At 41.3% G+C, this 21,485-nt stretch overlaps 1 long non-coding RNA gene across 1 annotated transcript; it reads right to left on the reverse strand.

The window, feature by feature from the left end:
* Window positions 1–217: 217 nt before the first annotated feature.
* Window positions 218–13,513, reverse strand: LOC122771709. Its single transcript, XR_006360640.1, has 3 exons — window positions 11,846–13,513; window positions 5,646–5,777; window positions 218–423 (listed from the first exon to the last, which is right to left on the reverse strand). It is a non-coding gene; the product is annotated as an uncharacterized LOC122771709 (long non-coding RNA).
* Between the last annotated feature and the right edge of the window lie 7,972 nt (window positions 13,514–21,485).

Here is a 21,485-nt window from a genome sequence, read left to right on the forward strand (position 1 = left end):
ACTTACTAACTATTTTAACCCTAGCTCAATGTTCCTTGAACCCCCTTTAATTCAGTGTTCGCATTTGTGGCAGGACCAAGGGGAGGAGACCAGCGACAATGCCACCTGGGGGAATTTCACCCCCAGGAATTATAAGATGAGATAACAAAATAGAAACGTGCAACACAGGTTCATTGACACACAGAGAGCGGGTTCTATGTTGCAACATATCATTTCTTTTATTCAATTAAATATAAATTAATCACAACAAAAATGTTTCCAAAGGCACAAATAGTAAACAATTATAAGAACAGGACTGGGGCTTACCACAGCGGCAGAAAAATCAAACAGGGAGAATCCAACACAACACCACTCCTGACACAACACACCAAACACGGACTTGTGAAAAGATACCACCACACCACATGCGTCGACCCACAGCACCTGTTCAACAAAAGAGAAAAAGGAAACAAATTACTCAAAAATAATACTGGTTAAGTGCATACACACAAACAAACAAACAGCCAAAACCCAAACACCTAAATCACAACACAACAAATATAACACATCTTAATCTACATCCAAAAGTAATCTTATAACAGAAACAACTAATAAATATGAAATAACACAACAAAGAAGTCCAGAAAGAAAAGACAAAACAAATACTATAATCAAGGAAAATAAACACTGGAAAATAATAAACTCTATTAAATGGTAGTGCCTGCTGGAGTGATTAAAACAGTGGACTCGGCCAACAGTGAAGTGAGGCCGAGTGGCTACTCTGTTTGATAATGAGTGAGGTAGTAGCCAGCATGCTCCTGAGGTCAACTGTACCAACCATTGTCAGAACTTATGGGCCAAAGTGGTTTTATTGTACAGTAAAAATTGAGTTTTGGGCCTTATTCTGAGTAAAAAAGAGATGACTTTGATGCTTAATTTCTCACAAATGATACAGTAAAAATGTTTGATAATGAGTGAGGTAGTAGTCAGCATGCTCCTGAAGTCAACTGTACCAACCATTGTCAGAACTTATGGGCAAAAGTGATTTTATTGTACAGTAAAAATTGAGTTTTCTGCCTTTTTCTGAGAAAAAAAGAGACAACTTTGAGTATTAATTTCTCAAAAATGATACAGTAAAAATGTTTGATAATGAGTGAGGTAGTAGTCAGCATGCTCCTGAGATCAATTGTGTCAACCAATGTCAGAACTTATGAGCCAATGTGTTGTTATTGTACAGTAAAAATATAAATAAATTAGGGAAAATATTTATCAAAAATCAAATCAAATCACTTTTATTGTCATTAAGCTGTACATACAACAAGTAGTGCAACAAAAAGAGAGAGCGTTTCCCAGGGATCCAAAGATTTAAATATTTAAATACACATTTACACCTCGCTCACGCACATTCACACTTCCCTAAGACGTTAAGCAGCAATTGTCAGTGTAGAGATCAATGTAAACATCACAGTACAGTTAAAGTGCCAAGTGAAATGCTATGTAAAAATATGAAAAACAAGGCTGGAGAGAAATAGAGCAGAGCAGATTAAGGTGCAATAATGATTGTCGTCCAGATTCATATCAGCAGTTCAGCATTCTGACAGCTTGTGGAATAAAGCTGTTGATCAGTCTGTTGGTTCTGCCTTTTATGCTCCGGAAGCGTTTGCCTGATGGCAGCAGTTCAAAGAGTTTGTTGAGAGGGTGTAGGAGGTCATTGACGATGGTCAGTGCCCTCTTCTTGCAGCGGGACTGGAATAGTTCTTCGATAGAGGGGAGGGAAACTCCGATGACCCTCTCCGCCCCCCTGATGATCCTCTGCAGGGCTTTTTTGTCTGACATACTGCAGCTGGAATACCATGTGGAGATGCAGTATGTCAGGACGCTCTCAACTACACCTCTGTAGAAGGTCGTGAGGATGCTGGGTGGGAGAGAGGTTTGTTTCAGCTTCCTCAGGAAGTATAGTCTCTGCTGGGCCCGTTTTGTGATATAAGAGGTGTTCTTATTCCAGCTTAGGTCCTGCGAGATCTGCACACCTAGGAACTTGATGTTCTCCACTCTCTCCACTGTACGGCCGCTGATGCTGAGGGGGGCGTGCTCTGTTTGTGACTTCCGGAAGTCGATGATCATCTCCTTCGTTTTGTCCACGTTGAGCAGCAGATTGTTTACCCTGCACCAGTCCTCCAGGTGTTGCACTTCGTCCCTGTACATAGCTTCCTGACTTCCGTGGACGAGTCCCACCACGGTGGTGTCGTCCGCAAACTTGAAGATCTGGTTCCCCTCGTGTCTGGGTGCACAGTCATGTGTCAGCAGTGTGAACAGCAGTGGGCTGAGCACACAGCCTTGGGGGGATCCAGTGCTCAGTGTGATGGAACTGGAGATGTTTTTTCCAACACGGACCGTCTGTGGTCTCTCAGTCAGAAAGTCCAGGATCCAGAGACACGTGGCGGTGTTAAGGCCAAGAAGAAGAAGTTTCTCCATTAGTCTCTGGGGGACAATCGTATTAAAGGCTGAGCTGAAGTCAATGTACAGGACTCTGGCGTACGTGTCTCTGTGGTCCAGATGAGTGACGACGGAGTGCAAGGTGGTGGATATTGCGTCCTCTGTGGAGCGGTTAGGACGATAGGCAAACTGGTATGGATCAAGTGTTTCAGGGAGGCTGGCTGTGATGTGTGATTTGACGAGCCTTTCGAAGCACTTCATCACAGTAGATGTCAGTGCGATGGGACGGTAGTCGTTTAGACAGGATACAACTGCTTTCTTCGCAACAGGTACAATGGTGGATGTTTTGAAGCACCTGGGGACGATGGCCTGGCTGAGGGAGATGTTGAAAATGTCAGTCAGTACCTCTGCCAGCTCTTCAGCGCAGTCTCTGAGCACACGTCCCGGGATGTTATCTGGGCCTGCCGCTTTCCGTGGGTTGACCCTCATGAGGGTTTTTCGTGTGTCTGCTGCACTGATGATGAGTGCTGGCCCCACAGCAGTTGGAGAAGGGCCGTGCCCCCCTCTGGTTGTAGGGTGTGGTGCTTCAAAACGTGCAAAGAAGTTGTTGAGCCTGTCTGGTAGAGAAGCGTCGTCGTCGTCGACCGCCTGTTTGGACTTGTAATCCGTCAGCGCTTGGACCCCCTGCCACATCCGTCTGGTGTTCCCTGTGTCACAGAGGTGACCCTGGATTCCTTCAGCGTAGGTACGCTTCGCTGCCTTGATCCCTTTGGAGAGCGCAGACCTAGCTGAACGGAGGGCAGTCTTGTCCCCCGTCCTGAAGGCTGCATCACGGGCTGTCAGTAGCGAGCGCACCTCTGAAGTCATCCATGGTTTGTGGTTGCCACGTGCAGTGAAAGTCTTCAGTACAGTAACATCCTCTGTGCACTTAGCGAAGTAGCCGGTTACCACCTCAGCATACTCATGAATGTCAATATGCACTCCCTGGGAGGCTCCTGTCTTGAATACCCCCCAGTCCGTACATGCAAAGCAGTCCTTAAGTGCCGAAACTGCGCCCTCTGGCCATGTTCTGGTTTGTATTTTCACTGGTCTGCTTCGCTTTAGTAGGGGTTTGTAGGAGGGCACCAGCATTACAGAAAGGTGGTCCGAACGGCCGAGGTGAGGGCGTGGTGTGGCCTTGTATGCGTCTGGGGTATTTGTATACACCAAGTCCAGAATGTTCTCTCCTCTGGTTTTAAAGTCCACAATTTGCTTGAACTTTGGGAGCACCTTCTTTAAACTTGTGTGGTTGAAGTCCCCTGCGACCACAACAAAGCTGTCTGGGTGTTTGGTCAGAAGCTCACTGATGGCGTCGTGTAGCTCCCCGAGTGCCTCGTTAGCGTTAGCTTTAGCATTTGCGCCTGGGGCTATGTAAACAACTGCTATGATCACGTTAGTGAATTCCCTCGGCAGGTAGAATGGCCGACATTTCACAATGAGGAACTCCGCCAGCGGAGAGCAGTGTTTTGTGGCTAACGTGGCATTAACACACCAGTCCTTGTTGATGTAGATGCATAAGCCCCCACCTCGACTCTTACCGGAGCTCGCTGCATCTCTGTCGGCCCGGAACAATGTCGTCCCCTCCAGCTGAATGGCCGTGGCTGGGGTGTTCTGTAGCCATGTCTCCGTGAAAGCAAACACACAGCAGTCTCTCCACTCTCTGTTGGTTTCTCTCAGAAGACGTAGCTCATCCAGCTTGTTGTCGAGGGAGCGGACATTGGAGAGAAGGAGCGACGGTACTGCTGATCTGAAGGGGTTAGCTTTTAGCCTAGCATGGATTCCGGCTCGCTTTCCCCTCTTTTGTTTACGCTCGCACCGCTTACGCTTCCTCCTCACTCGGGTGGTTGCCGGCGTAGTGTCCGATAATATTCCGTGCTGGCGTAATGTTTCGAAAACGCAACCAAGCGCCTCGATTCTTGCAGCGTTCTTTACCTTGATGTTTAGTAAGATCTCTCGGTTGTAACTTTTGCCAGCTGAACGTCTGGGCTCGACAAAACTTCCAAAACTTTCATACTCGCTGATCCCTGAAGGGGCCGCTGCGACCGCTCGCGCCGCCATCACTATCACAGCGCCGCCATCACTATCACTATTTATCACTATTTAGTTCAACAGCTTCTGGACAATGTGACCCAATGTCTTAAAATCAGCATGATTGATTGCCCTTGTATTAGTAACGTCTTATTTTGAAAACCGGAAGTGATCGCGCCGGTATCAAACTAGCGCTGATTCTCAGCCGACTCCCAGCATTCACCGTAAGTTCGACTGCACGGGCGCACTTAAACAACGAATGACGGCTCACTTGACCACGCGAAGACGAATGACGGCTCACTTGACCGCAGTTACAAAAGGGGCCAGGAGCAGAGTAACGGCCGTACAACGCCACGTTATCAGCAGGTGGCTTCACCCACACTTGAGGCGACACAATCCTAAGCTAAAAACAGTCGCAACCAGAACAGCAGCTCCTATCCGGACACAAAACCCCGGGCACAGCTGGCGAACAGAGGTGCAGCCTCAGCGGGAGATAGTACACCGTCACCGAGGCAGAGCGCTCTGCCCTCCAAGCCCGCAGCCGCACCAGTTGCGCTGCAAGAGGGCGAAACAGTACTCGCTATGTGTGCCGTGCTGTACGGATGTTTACAAGCAAGGGAAGTGCACAGACACCTACCTGGTATTAGCCGAGACAGGACACAGAGGCGCGGCGCGACGCCAAACAATTAGCCGCACCAAACGCAGCCACACAAACCGGATGTCACTCAGCGGAAGCATAGGGGGCGCACTATCTCATCCTGGCCGTATTTGTACGCCGCTCCGCCTGTCAATCATTGCCGGTAACCCCCGCTCACGGCTCCGTGTAAGGTGTGGGCGGAGCAACCTATTCAGCTACACAGTTCAATTGACCAATAACATTTAATAACTCAAAAAGAATAAATCATCACCACATTTTGTTCATACCTGTGGCTAACACGTGTTACTATGGAGGGATAAACTAAGTTTTATATGTGGGGTCATATAAAACTAAATCAAATAAAGGGAGAGGACATAAAAGAGAGGCTTAACTTTGGGACTCAGTGGTCACCATGGTGAGTATTTCACTTTTCTAGTCTTGATGACCACTCATAGGGCTTCGCCCTGCCATTCACACTTCCATACATCTATGTGCAGCACATTTTCTATCACTCATCTTTCATTACCTGCTGACACAACTGTCAGGAGCAACGTGGGGTTAAGTGTCTTGCCCAAGGAGCCATCAGCATGAGACTCTGGGATTTGGGAACGGAGTAAACGGAGTAGCGCGTTACTATCCACCTCTGGGTACTGTCGCCCTGTAAGAGATCAGAGCAGCAAGACTGTTTATAGAAGACAACAGCATACATGAAGAGAGAAAATGCAAGACCAACATTTAAGTGGCAAGTCCATTTATCCATCCATCATCTATCACATTATCCTTCACATGAGTGTCATGGGGCTGCTGGGGCCAATCCCAGATGACATAGGGTGAAAGGCGGGATACAGGGCCAACACACAGAGACAAACAACCATTCACACTCACACCTACGGTCAATTTGGAGTGTCCCATTAACCTCTGCATGATTTTGGACTGTGGGAGGAAACTGGAGAGCCCATGGGGAGAGCATGTAAACTCCCCACTAAAACCATGACAATTAGATTTTAGACAAACTGCAGTATTTGTATTTTGTTTATTTAAGCTTATGGACAGGTGGATTTTCATCTTTTCGCACCATAAATTCTGTGAGTTTCTATAAGAGTCTGTGAGAAATGTCTTAGCTTGGGTTAAAAACAACTTTATTGAACACAGTCTGAAATAGGCTACATTTACAAACCAGTTATTAGACTGAACACTGGATGTGACTACTAGTAACTGAACTTAAATACAGTCAATGACACTTAACGGTGACGCCAAGATAAGACCAACTGGCAACAGATACAAGAAACATGCAGGCTAAATACACAGGTGGAGGGATAACGATAAACAGGTGAAACATATCAGGGCGGGGCAAGTAATCACAGAGGCAATGGTAATTATTTCAAAATAAAACAGGAAACGGAACATAAGACTAGAATGTTACACTATTTTTAATTATTATTAGCACAGCAACATTTACTTACTCAATTGGCAGATTATTGTTCTTAAAAAAGAGGATTTAAATCAATGTAAGAATATTTAGCTTATTTCTTATTGCTGTTTACTGTGATCAAGTACATGTACAGTATATAACTGTTGGATGGACATAACATGGTCATACACACTCATTTCCGATGGTCAATTTTAACCAGAATAACCAAAGTTGTGACTTTGCTGAATAAACCACTCAAAATTCAATAACATCTGTGATCAGCAACTTCATTTATTCAGATGCTTAGTGTGGAGGATATTGTGATGTGCTGAGGTAAGAAGGTGAAAAACACAATAGCTTTGATTTAGGGAAGTTGTAAAATGGGACAGATTAGAGTCAACACTGGAGGAAGGTTAATTATTAGAGCCATTTTTATCATTTCTGTGCATCATAAAGTAAAGAGCGGCATACTCATTACTGTATTATCACCCATTCTGTCCTCCCTCATGTAAAATAAAGCAGCGCACAACAACATAAAATAGCTACTGTTAGTGTTTCTGGGGAAGTCACAGTGTGTTCCTGGAGGCAAATCTGAGAAAGGGTGACATTTATAGAGAGTGACTGAATAAGCTTTCACCAAGAGGACGAGAGGACACTGTGTTACATGTTTTTCTCTCTCGTCAGGGCTATGAAAACCATGGTCTTAAAACATGTAGGACAGTGTCACATTTAGTATGAATAAGGTATTACTTTTTTTTAAAAAACAATTAAAACAATATCACATTCCAGGAAATACTGTCAAATCAAAAGAAAAAATGTCTGAAAATAATGTACTTATATGACTTTATTAAATGTATTTCCATTTGCTAAAAAGTCAATTCCCAGTGTTTTTAGACTCTTAAGACCAGGTGGTTAAAGGTGAGAAATCATATCAACTGTTCACACCTGGCAATGAATATATTTCTTGGATGATTCATGAAAGTAAACCATCAGTCAAAAACCCATGAAGGCAGAACAACAGCCAGTAAACCAGCAAGGAGAAAATGACCCCACAGAAAAAGGAAAATGGTTGACGAACTTCAGTTGGTAAAACCTAAATGAATTAAGTTCATTCAAACTAACACAAGCAAACTGTCTTCATATAACTTGGCAAAATAAATTTTGGATTCAAACAATAAAAAGACGGAGACAAAACAGCAGTTTTTGAGATTTGGACATGAGCGCCGCACTGTGATTCACAGGCTGGACCAGTTACCTGCCAAGTGAACAGAGAGCAAAAATACTCCAAATACTAAGCTTCATGTGGAAATTTAAAACACACAAGGATCAGCCTGTGTTCACCCACAGTGCAGGGAGCACACTTCAGCTCCACAAGGGGATGAGCACACCTACAACACGGCTGACTCTGCAAAACAATAGAGCGGAAGCAAGTGTAACGCCACCACCACTCGCCTTAACTACTGTACTGTACAAAACAATCCTGAAGCATAACCTACTGTAGGATTAAAGAGTACTGAGTACTGCCCATAAAGGAGGGCGGCACAGCCCAGTCATTACACGCTGATGGCTGTCTGGTGTTAATTCAGAGACACAGTTTAATAGAGTCCACTGTGATTGTCTGTCCTGCCCCGATGTGGTTCACCTGCCTCACTAGTGGGTTTAGTCTCTGTGCCAAGGCCTTGTTTAGACCGCAGTCCAAATCAGATGTGTAAGCATCTGGACTGGATCTAGCAATGTTTTGGCAGTCAGGACAGGTCAACTGGAGACTGCAGCTAGTCAACGACAGCCCATGTTGGGGCACTATGATACAATGAATGCACACTTCTGAGGATCTAGCCCATGGATTGAGACACAGCTGCAGTCCGTGCCGATTATGTAAAAACTTTGTCTCTTTTTGAGTTAGTCACGTAAGATGTGTCACTACACTTCAGGAAATCTAAACTGGCCCTTTAATTTAATACCTTTAAGTGAAGAGTGAAGCTGATGGCTGCATTCATTCAAACTCCACTCACAGGGAGCATCCGCCACCACATGAAATCACAGCATTGCAATTAAATGATCTTTTTCTTCATGAAGATTAAACATAATGTGGTTGTGATTATGAGGCTTTCTCGGGCTTCCATTGTTAAAACTGTTCTGACTCATATGCCTCTCATTGGCTCTATATGCCTCTTTCATCTACAGATATTTTCAACTTCAAACAGGCCTAATTAAAAGCTCATTCAAAGCAACACGCAGCACCTACCGCACTGTAGCTGCAGTGCATTAGTTGACATCGCCTCTAAAGATGCATCCAGAGAAAGTCAGTGGTTGTATCGCACAGTGAAGTGAGGACGTGGCCCCAGTTCCTCCTTGTACAACCTCCCAAAATAACTTGATGATTAGCACAAAACACTGTGGTTAATGGGATGTATCAGTTTCAAAGGTAATTGCAGAGAAAACAAAGATTAGATGAAAAGTTTTCGTTCATTCTGATTCTGGTGAATAGTGATCTGGACCTAATTCTATCATAATCCACCCAATAAAGTGGTGTTGCCACTCCAGGAATCGTGACTAAGAGTTAAAGGACTTTGTTTTTCTCATGCTGAGATTGTGACAAACAGGACTTGGTATGGTTTATATGGGCCTGAGCTGTTCTTTGCTTCAAACTGCAGAAAGCCCATGGGTCATAGCCAACATACATATTATAGTTTATTCAATATCTGCCAATAAACCCTTGGAGTCATGATGGCATTCAATTATTTTCTTACTATCTGATATTTGACCCTGGGTCTTACACCAGGTGAACTTGTCCTCCTATTAGAGCCAAAACTGACCCATCAGTATCAGTATTTGGCCAAATAGATTATTTCAACATCAGATTTTTTTTTACTGTTTTAAACTGTTTTTTATTGTTAATTATTATTTGCTTATCTTCACAAACACAAAACAATTTCATACTGTAATGAGAGCATTTATCCTGAAAAAGTATTGATTCAAAGAGATTCTGTTAGAGATTCAATGAACTGACTATGTTTGGTTTGAAACATAAAAATAAGACATTGCTGTAATTTACAAGTTTGTAAATGTCCCTAAAATAATATGAGTGTGTGTGGTTTCTGTTACACACTGCAGCTTTAATCAAAGCATGTTTTTTTTTCAATGTATTTTTAACTCAATTCTCAATTAAAAAATGACAGGCAGTATAACAGCATGTTAACTATATGTTAGTCTGTCTGTGGATCATGACATCATGTCAATACAAAGATGATTGACAGCTTCAGGATTCCTCGAGTGTTTTAAAGCGACAGAGGTGCAAATGACTGAAAGAGCCTTGGGAGCCAAATGACCTGGGCACTGATAGAATTCAATAAAGCCACGAAGAAGACACACGTATTCATGACCGCCCTCATCCTCGTTTTCTCAGTCACAGAAAATGAAAAACAAAACCGCGGTAATTGCTTTTGTGCTGAGAAACACCTATCACAATATCTGTGTTTGCAAACTGGTTATACCACCAAGAGCAGAATGAAAGGGTTTAGCAACAATCCACCCAGTGAAGTGAAACTCTGCCATCCACCGCGAGGATCAGAGGCTTTCAGTGGACATCATTATCACAGATGGACCTGTGCTGAGACTGCAGAGAAACTATTGTTGGTACCTGGAAGTACACACTTGTTAGTGCACTGTGGAGAATATTAAGCAGGTAAAACCTGGACAGTCCACTTATACACATATGACATATATTTCCTTACAGATTGTTGATCTAGCTGTGTATTTATACACTATATATATGATTATGATTATATATAATCAAGCAAATATGAAACAACTTCATTCCTGAAATTATTAAAATGAGAAAACTCTCAAATAGATTTGCTCGTTCTTCTCCTTCTTTCCATCTCCATTTCCCCATTGATGATTGATTAGTTTATTGAAGTGTCATACACTCAATAGTGTCCAACCCATAAGGGCTTATTAGACACACACAAAAAAGATACAAAGACAACCACATACCATCTAACAATAACACATTCACAATTCTCCATGAGGAAAAAAGCTGTCATTAAAGTGGACACAATCCTATCTTTATTAATAACCACACATTCTCTACAAATCCAAGGCTAAGGCATAAATCTCATTCTTAAAAATATCACAATCAGATCAGCCAAAACAAATTAGGAAACATTTAATTCATCCTCAACAACATTCAAATCACATGAACGCTGCTCTTCAGTAATACTGTTAAGCCTGTTTCAGTGTTAAGCCACTTCAATTTATTCCATATTTATTCCATTCCATTTCCATAACTCCATGATTATAATATAAGAATAATATTTTTCAAATGTTCCATTGGATTCCAAGGACAATTTAATTTGACTCATTTAAAGTCAGTTAAGAAGTTTTTAAGAAGCCATATTTTTTTTCTTTATGGATCAATTACTCTAATTAGTATCACACAAGCATGACATGATTCAGTATCTGTAAGTTATCTCTCTTGGTTACCTTTGTCATCTAAATAAATCTGTTTTTATTCAATCATTTATTTATTTATTTATTTATTTATTTAATCCTCCTGGTTTGAGTTCACATTCATATTTTAATGGGTTTTCCATTTATTTTGTATGTGCTTTCTATCGCCCTCCACTATCTTGGAGGTGTGTCTACTCCATGCTTTTATACTGTAGTTGTACGTCTTTGGATTTAAGATTAGGCTACACTTCTCTTTGGCCTTGTTCAGATTGAAGCCAAAATCGGATGTTTAAGCATATCCAGATCATATCTAGCTATCTAGCTATAGCTATCCAGCTAAAAATACATGAGATCCGATTTCCAAAGGTGATTCAAACCACATACAGAGGTGGTTTTGAATGCGGTGGTTTTGAATATGTTCCCCCCCCGGGGAACATATGCATATGTGGTGTGCGTACACATGCATCCAGCGTTCATTCAGAATAGACTATTTTGTATGTGCAGTGTCGTTCAATTCCTTAGAAGTAGAAGCAGAAGCAAAGGCTTCACTTCCACTTCCATAGTAAACAAACAATGCTGTGATTAAATTGATATCAGTACAAATGTTATGACAAATCACAAAACAATTACAAACAATTCATGCTACTGCTTGTTTGAATCACATTATAATTATATGAAAATATTACAACCATATTTGGAGCTACTGTTGTGTACAGTGGCGTGTTGTCATTTTTGAGGTATACAAGCAATTTGTTGATTTGTAAACATGCACACATCCACACTCACGCACACACTCACCACTCCTGAAACAGACCCAATTTTTATAAATCTACAAAGTACAGTTGAGAGTATCAGTAACTCACCTGCAGTCCTCACCGTCTCCAAACTTCTTCATATTATCCAGCCGGGCTGTCGTTGCCACAGTGACGTTGGTTGCATGTAGGGCCAGTGCATCTCTCAGTGGTTTTTGATTTTCCAGAATACGCTCCACCATCTCCAGGGACCTGTTCCATCTCATTGACATGCCCTGTGTGAGTGACTCTTTCTTGAGATGATGTGCAATTTTCTGCTGTTTGAGCTCTACCGCATTTTGCTGGGCCCTGCATGAAATGCCCCACTACCTTTCTGCATGTTGCCGCTGTGCTGTCAAATGGGCTGTTCAGTAGAGAAACAGTGAGTGCTTGATGGAGGCTATGTGTGATGTAAGGTTGAACGGGAGCTGTCTGGCAGATTCAATCCCACACTGTCAGTGGTCAGTGTGCTGACTTTGTGCAAAAAGGAGGTACAGCCCCACACCCTTACTTACTCCATGCCACAAAATTTGATTGAGAACACCGCATTTCAATCTGGTGTTGCTCTTCCTCAGGTGAGCTTGATTTTTACAGCTATGTCAGGAACCACCTATTTATATGCATTGTGACCTGTGAGTCAAAATGACGTGCTGTGTGATGGAACTGGAACTCTAACAGGAGTTGGCGGTGGCACATCGGAGCGGCACAGGCTGTTGCCATGGAATTAGGGCTTTGCAACTGTGGGAACTAGGGAACTGTGCTGAGGAACTTTGAACGGCATTGAAGGGACTTTGGACTACGTTTAGGAATTTGGAGCATTCAAGATACTTCGAGCTGCGTGTTGAGGAACTTCGAATTTTGTTGGGGAACAGACTTGTGTTAAAAAAGTTCAATCTATGTTTTTGGACCTGAAATTTGGGAATTGTTTTTTTTTTTTCTTCAAAATGGGATTCCAATTTCTTATTGGTGACATCATGAACTGCTGCTCGGTCTCAACACCTCTTCTTATTTAACTTTCTTGTCTTCATACAAGTTGTGTATCATGGTAAGACTGGCGGCTGTCGAAAGGAATTTGGGCCATCATTAGACGTGAATGATTTGAAGATGACCCTCATCCTCGTCAATGTTTAATGGGCCCCCGAGCTGTAGCCGCCCATTTAGCCGTTGCTTTTGAAAGTGTGTGGCTTGTAGATTGCCCAGCTGCCTTGGACGGGGGGGAGGGGCTCTCTGCATCAGCTGTGTGCTTGGCCAGCATGTGGTATTTCAGACATGACATATGGCAACTCAATTCACATCTTCGATAATACAAGTACCTGCAGTGTTGTCAAGAGAACCATCTGGCAGAGCTTTGAAGCTGAACTTGCCGTTCAAAAGACGCTATTCCTTTCTGCTTTCTGTTTGCTCACAACGTGAATACTCCTGAACTACAAAGAGGGACAAGGGTCATATCCACATACATTAACACTAACAGCCCCTTACGTTGGAAATGTTATGGTTTTGTGTGATTATAATAATTGTTTATTGTCTGTTTTTAACTCTACTTCTTCTCTTGCATGTCAACAAAGGGAGGCACGACTGAATACCCCCCACCACCTCAATCAAGGGGATCTGGGGAGGCACGCATTCTGCGGGGACCCACGAATGGATGATGACAATTCACAATGTAACTTGGTTGTCTTATCTTTAAATTATTCATGTTCTATTATTTATTTCAAGGCTATGTATTTTTATTATGTCTTAGTTATTTAATTTTTTTAATTATCTTTTCCCCATTATTCTCTTTTTTTTTTTATTAATGAACTTACAACAATTATGTGTTACTCATTTTGCTTGAGTTATATCTGTTTTTGAGTCTTATCACTTCATTAAAGTTTTAAAAACAAACTACTTTCAGCCATTTGTTTAGCGAAACAGGGCAATGAATAGTGGGACATATTTGAACTATTTACATGGATAAAAGAGGAAATATTTTCTTTTGCAATACAAGTGAACTAAACCATAAATATTAATTGTGCTGTTAAAGTATACTGGTGAACAAACAAGTAATTTCCAGTATCTTTTATGCCAAATAAAATAATAAAATATTAAAAAAACTGATGAGCTTACTTTTCTGTAGGTTCATGGTCCTCAAAACATGAAGAAAACTAAAATTAATTTCTTTAATTTCAGGCATGTGAATGATCTTCATCTGAGTTTCTCAAAGTCTGCGCTACGTGTCCACAATCTTCTTTGAAGTCTTACATTTCAGGAAGTGCTTGAGTTGTTGTACGCCTACAAATGAGCGATTGTGAAAGTTCCTGTACACAGTTTCCTCAGGAAACAAGTTGAACAACAAAACTCAAAGATTCAAACCAACAAGGCAAACTCAAGGGTCTTGAGAAACGCGCGAAAGCGTTTCCATGGCTGACAACATCAGAACAAAGCCATTTGGGTTAGTGTTGATCATCGTGGCACAAATGATTTTCAGTGGTAAGCTGTCTTTGTTGTTAACTGATGTTTTCCTCTATCGTGTGGTGATTTACTTACATTTTTTACAGGGTTTTGTTTCCTTGTTAGTGGCAATACAATAATTATCAATAACTTGACAGGTATTACATTTAATGTGTGATTTCAAGGAACTCATGTTCTACTAATGTGATGATCATGGATATTTTTCCATCTATAAATAACAGCTAGGGGGAAATCTGTGTAGTTTTGGTGTAAGCCAAGCTAATCCCAAAACTACAGCCTGAGCTATGCAGTGTTTTCTCCGTGGCACTAAGTGTGGGAGTAAGTGCACAGAGGAAGTGTAAATCTCAAAGAATAAGAAATTAGAGAGCAGTTTACTCCAACTGAGATACAAATACAAAGTGGGCGGCGCATTAACACTCAGAGCAGAGGAGTGGAGAAAAGGACTAAGGTTAGGCTTAGTGAATATTCACACTCTCATCTCATCCCAACGTCCAAAATGACAACCTGGTGCTTCTCTTTCAAGGAAGACCACCTTGTGCATCTGTAAGGTAAGGGTTAGGGTTAATGTAATAAAAATGAAATGGATCTGAATAAATGTTTGAAGTAGCCAAAGTGACTATTTCAACTTTCCACTTATCCACATCTGTTGTTTTGTCCTCACACAGGCCGAGGTCAAACAGAGGTCACTGGGATCCTCGGTGGCAACGTCACCCTTCAATTCACGTTCCATTGCATCATACATGATAACTGTCATTTTGCTATTTATTGGACAGGCCACAAAAAGATTGCTGAGTATTCAAAGTACAAAGGTGGACGTGGTGTTTTTGACATTTACCAAAATACATCTGTAGGATACCACATGACAAACCTCACACAAAATCACGCTGGACTTTATTGGGCCTGCTTGTTCTCAGACTCAGGAACCCTGAGAGAAAGTAACAAGGTGCAGCTGATCGTCCAAGTGGAGAGCAGAGGCATCACAATCACAGGTAAAGTCAGACTTTAATGTTTAATGCGCTACATTTTGGTAGCATTTTAGTTGTTATTACCATCTGTGAGATGCAGTAGTGGTTAGCGCACTTGCCTTTGCAGCAAGAAGACCCAGGTTCGAGGCCAAAAACATGCAATATGGGCACTCTAAATTGACTGTAGGTGAGAGTGAATGGTTGTTTGTCTCTCTATGTGGCCGCGCGATGGACTGGTGATCCCGGCTATCGCCCTATGTCAGCTGAGATTGGCACAGCGCTTCCCACGACCCTCACGTGGAGGATAAAGCGGTAGAAGATCGATGGACGGTTCGATATGGGCAGCCCAGTTAAAGCTGCAGTGGGTGGGATCGCCAGAAAAAATTGACTTGTTGAGTCCATACACCAGTGGCCCAGCAAGTCATTAAAAAATAAAATAATTAATAATAGTTTTTTTTTTATTATTTGCTCATCTTCACAAAACAATTACAATATGATGCAGAATTCAGAGCCTTTATGCTGGAAAAAATATGATTATGTTCTTAGAACTAACAGTTAAAATAAATAAAACACTGTTGTTCTAATGTAAGGTCAAGTTCTGATAGTAAATAACCATTATTGTCATGGTTCCAATTCTTACAGATAAAGAAAAAACATTATCTATACTGCGTCTCTGCAGATATGTGCGTGTGTATATTCTCATAATTTACTTTCAACTCCTACAGATTCTCCACTGCCAACTTACACCACAACAAAGGAGGAGGATGGAAGTTCAGGGTTCAGTCCCTTTGTCATCATCACTGTTCTTGTGGCTTCATCTGTAGTGCTGTTGGCTGTGGTGTTTCTTTTGCTGATCTAATGTCTTGTGAGAGACAAAAGTATATCATTATCATAATGATATACTTTTGTCTCTCACAAAACAGAGTTGATTAAAAGCAGTTAAAAATGTATGTCATAATGACATACATTTTTAACTGCTTTTAATCAACTGTCTATGATAAAACAATGGTCACAATGTAGAGTTGTTTGAAATTAACCACACAGCCAACTGTCTCATGCTGTAGGTCTGTCATACACCAAGGCTCATGTTAATAAAGCTGACTATGGTCTTCAAGCAAGTTTTCGCACACAGCTGTTGATCCACATATTGTCACCAGATTTTTAATTGTGGTAATTATTGCATTACCTGCAGACAGCACTGAATGTGGCCTACATGTTGCCCATTTTTCATTTTCCATCTTGCAGTGGAAGTTAACTAAACTTGTTTAGATGGAACTGTTGACCTTAGATTTACCAGTTGACAATTTGGGCGTGGGGGGGGTGGGGCTTCTAACAACATAACACCAGGTTGAAGTGTCACTTCCTTTTGAGAGCACCGGAAATCAACCCCTCTGGCCTACTTCATGAGGGACCATTGACAGCCCACTGTTGTTGATTTCCTGTACTTTCCTGTAAACTCCTAATGTCAAGCTAATCTGGGACCTGTTGCACAAAACTGGGATTAAACCGGTTACCATGGCAATTTATTCTGTGCAACTAGGATTTGTTAATCCTGCTGCTCAATCCAGTCAGTCAGCTGTCACTTTTATCAGAAACAGATGTGTTTTACCGTTATTCATGATCTTCACCTTCTGCACCTTCTACTGTGTGGATCACTCACAGCATTTACCAGTTCCAGACCCAAAGTACGGTGAACACAGCCTTTTCTGTGGCTGCTCCTAAACTGTGGAACAGTCCGTTTGTTCACATAAGAGCCGCACATTCCCTTGAGAGTAAGTAAAGACCCACTTATTTGCGTTGGCTTTTAATCCTAGTTGTGCTTGACATTTTTATTTTTGTGCTGGCTTTATTGTCCTTTACTTTTGTATTTGTTGTTCATACTTTGTGATCCAAGTTTACTAAAATGTGTATAAATAAACTTTTCTAATGTCACAGACACCACGTTGCACGTTGTCGCACAATGTGATTTGTTGTCATCACCATCGTTTCGTTATCACCCTAAATACAAGAATACAGACAATTATATTCCAATTGTCAAATCAGAGCCAAATGTATGTTTGATAAAATTCCCAGGCTTAACACAAATAAGTGACATTATTCATGAGCAGTTACTGTGCCCTCTACTGGCAATATGAAACTTTGGCAATTACTTTTTTTTTCTTTTTTTTAATTTAAGTGTGTATGTATTGTGAATGTGTATGTCAAACTTACTCAGAATAGTAGTGTGTAATGTCTTTCCGCTAGGTTAAGCAAATCAAGCTAAATCTTGGTGAGAACCACCTTCACACCTTAAATATTGTCAAATGATGTTGCCATGGTAACATGGCAAATTTTGGTCTTCCGCCATCAACAGGAAGTTGCAGTGACTTACGTGTAAAATGTCCATTCTGCTTCAAATGTCATGTTTGATCAGAGTTCTTTTAGTCACTTACATGTCAATATTTGACAATATTGACATGCAATCACAAACTACAGTGTCACCCAGTGAAGAAGCAGCAGAAGTAACAGGACACTCTTTGACCTGTCCTAAACCCTGACTGAACTTTCTCAAAATAGATCATTTTGAAATGACTGTGCAACCTTCACTGTAGAAGGCTCTGATTGAGGATGACGAGGTCTAATAGGTTTTCTAAGAAGAGGACGTACTACTGTTTTTAAAATACCCAGGGACTGGACCACATGACAGTACAGACGTGAAAAAACTTAAACAGAAATGGAGCAGTTAAAGAAAGTGTTTCTTCACTGACTGTAGGTGACGGATGACATTTTTGAAAGTTGGTTTGTCAGATTGAAAAAGAAAAAAAAATTGCACATTTTGCAGCTGATGATTCAATAACTTGATACTTGATAAGGATTTTTTAGGATTTATTGTAAGGTTATTACAATATTTTCCTTTTGCATTTGTTATCACTTCCTTAAAATTGGCTGACGAGGTATTCCACTCCACTTTCTTTTAGCTCTATAACAAGTGCTGCAAAGATGTGATGATATTACAGTGGGAAACATACAGTGACGCCGGACATGTTTAATGCCAAGGCAGGCACTGACCATTAGGCCATTTGCATTAATTACACATCCCAGACACAAAAGAAATAAAGAGCCTAATGTAATTTATAACGCTTTGTTCAATAAAGCGAGAAACACAATAAAGTTTTTTAGTAGTTTCATAGAAAGGGCGCATTTTAAACAAATGAAACGAGCCCCATGGATCATATTTAACGTAACAACAAAAAATAATTGACACTGTGTCATTTATTTGGAAGTGCATTCATTCTCATCATAAGCCACGTCCACTTTCTTCTATGAAAAACAAACAATTCAGTCGGTGATTTGGCAACAATTGACTCAAGTGACTCGCACACCTGGATCAGTTTAGTGAGTGACTCCGAGGGAGCCGAATGCTCAAAAGGAATCGGAAATTACAGCTCTATGACAAACTAGTGGGCGCCCCCTCTTGGTGGTGTCCTTACATTGCATCATTCTCCTGAGTTTACAGTTGACTGGTGTCATTGCTGCCTTCCAACTCTGATTGCCTAGTTTGCCTACAAAACGTCATCTTTTAATTTTTTTCTTCTCTCTCTCTAATGAAGTAAATCAGTCTTTGAAAAAAAAAAAATACTGTTTATTATGTCTAGATCATATTGTCAAGATGAAGTATGTAAATGTTCTCTTAATTACTGCATATTTATATTTATATTCATGAATAGCTGATATCCTGCCCCTGGTGGTTGAGCTCAGTCGTAGAATGAAGCTGTCTGTGATTACTCAGTTATTCTGTAGCTCATTGTTGCTTTCATTCCCAAGGGATATATTTTTTTGTTTTGTTTATGTAAATGTAATTTCTCATTTATGCCGTTAGCCATTTACTCTGACCCAGTGACATACACTTATACTTTTACACCTACACAAATCTGAGAGTTGTTTCCTTTATTATGACACTACCTTGATTATTCAAACAGACTTTGGAGTTATGGAAACACTGTATTCACTATCAGTGTGTATCCTCCAAGACACAAGACATAAAATAGTGTTTTATTAAAAACGAACATTCAAATTCACATGTACAGGAATTTTGTTTCAGTTGCTCTTTGTAAATACTTTCACGTGGAAAGAGAATGAGAGAGCAGTTTGTGGCAATGTTTAATTTCCGTGTTTACTAAATGAGGCCGCAGTAGAACAGCAGCTTGTGTCTCTGCAAGCTAAAAACGCTGATTTTCTCTTCTGACTTTGGTGCAGGAGAGATAGTGGTAAACAAACTTTGAGATGTAGCAGCAATAGCAGCAATGAATTTAAGCCGTCATAGATTTTCTTCGAGGCACAGGGGTGGGCGCAACGCAGTCATCATTGACTATATGTCAGTGTGAGTGTTTCGGAAGGCACTGAAAAAAAAAGTCACGTAGTATTTTCTACTGTTTCTCTTTGTAGATACTGCTGCTGAGTGTTAAAGCCAATATTCACAGTTCCACATGCTGAACTCTGGTGTTCATTCTATCTTACATCTGCTCCACAGCAGCCTGGGAAATGTACCGCTCATCGCTTCGCTATTAAAGTGCCACAAACACTGCAACAACAGTGTGTGAGAAATGAAACCCCAGATGACAACACAGTATCTTCCAAAACTTTCATCTCCCATCCATCTCCCCAGTCATAGCAACGTTTAACTGCAAGCAACACGGCAGACAACTGTGCTGTAAATGTGCTGGGTAATTGGTGCACCATTTTGTCACTGTATGAATTATTCATTTCCGGTTGTTGCTCCTCAAAGTTGTAGTTACCTCATCTAAAATGGTCCAAGGAGAGATTTATCACTTTGCCTGCTGTCAAATGAGAATATATTAAAGCGAGGTTTGAGGATGGCTTCTGAGATAAATATTTATTATGCCCTCGGAGAGATGATGGCACCTGATAATTCGCCTTCTTGATATGTGTCCCTATGCTGACTTTGACTCTCATTTATTCGGAGATAGATGTAAGGGAAACGTCGAGCAGTGGAGCGTGGCTGATTGTAAATGAATAATGAAGGTGAAATTCCACAGAGACAGGAGGATGTATTGTTTAGGATCGGGACAGAGTAGGCAGGATGCATTTAGTGACTCGACAAAAAAAAAGCCTAAAAGAGGGAGCAGACATTTATGAAGTCGTTTGTACTGTCATTTGTCAGTGGTGACTTGCAGACGCAGACTTCTTGTTCAAATAAAGGGCATGCAAGTTGAATTTGTGGAGACTAATGAACTGTAATAAAGCTGAAGTTTGGTGAGAAGTGAGAACTTCTGTTGTATAGTTCATTAGAGTGGACAGTGCATCTATTAACAGTGGATGGTGTTGTTTTTCATTCAGCAGAGCCCTGCTGAATTTCTTAACCTTTAGCGAGAACCTAATGTGTCTAATTCTTTCAGATGTGTCAAAAATGGACGCCATTGACCTGTTGGTTTTTGACAGTGCGCGGGCCGGATGCCCTTTCGTGTCCACTCATGACCAATCTTGGGGTTCGTACTTGAAGACACATCTTTGCTTTTCAATTGATACTTGGACATTTGACCTATCTCACAGCCAGACTGCTTTTTCTGCCTTCTACACATCAGAAAATACCTGCTTTGTCTGTTGCACTAACTTTTTTTGGCAGTCAAAGCTGCACTTTCCCAAGTGAAAGTCAGAGGAGCAAAATAATATGCTCCTCTCTGACTCAATTGAGAGCTGCTGTTCACGTTCGTCCTGAGTTATCAGTGTGGGGTTGCAACCATTTGGCGTAAGTCTCCACTACATTCAGGATTTAGTAATAACCAAACCACAACCAATGCCTTAGGAATTACTGGCCAGTTTGCAGCTAGTATTTTACAAATTTTGCTTGCACCAGACCAACTTACACAGTCCCATATTCTTAATAATGTTCAGGTGGTTGTAGTCACACATAAAATAATGACAAAAATGACTACCCAACCGACACGCAAAGCAGAATCGATGGATAGCTGCACATAATTGAATTATAAATATATAAAAAATATTGCCCTTTTCCACTATGGTTCCAGCTCGCCTCGACTCGCCACGGCACAGCGTGGTTTGGGTTGGTTTTCCACTACAAAAATAGTACATCCTCACATCATCACTGCACGGCTGCATGAAACTGCAGTGACTTTGTTTTACATGCCAAACAAATGAGTGACTAGTGACTTGTAAAGCAGGTGTTATCTGTGTAAATGAATCATTAGAATCAGTTAATTAAAACCATTTGTTCATTACTTCCTGCAAGACCGGAGCACAGACTACGTCTGACACAGTCACTGGACTGAAATACAGCG

Source organism: Solea senegalensis, linkage group LG6 (assembly GCF_019176455.1).
Source record: "Solea senegalensis isolate Sse05_10M linkage group LG6, IFAPA_SoseM_1, whole genome shotgun sequence".
Taxonomy (NCBI): domain Eukaryota; kingdom Metazoa; phylum Chordata; class Actinopteri; order Pleuronectiformes; family Soleidae; genus Solea; species Solea senegalensis.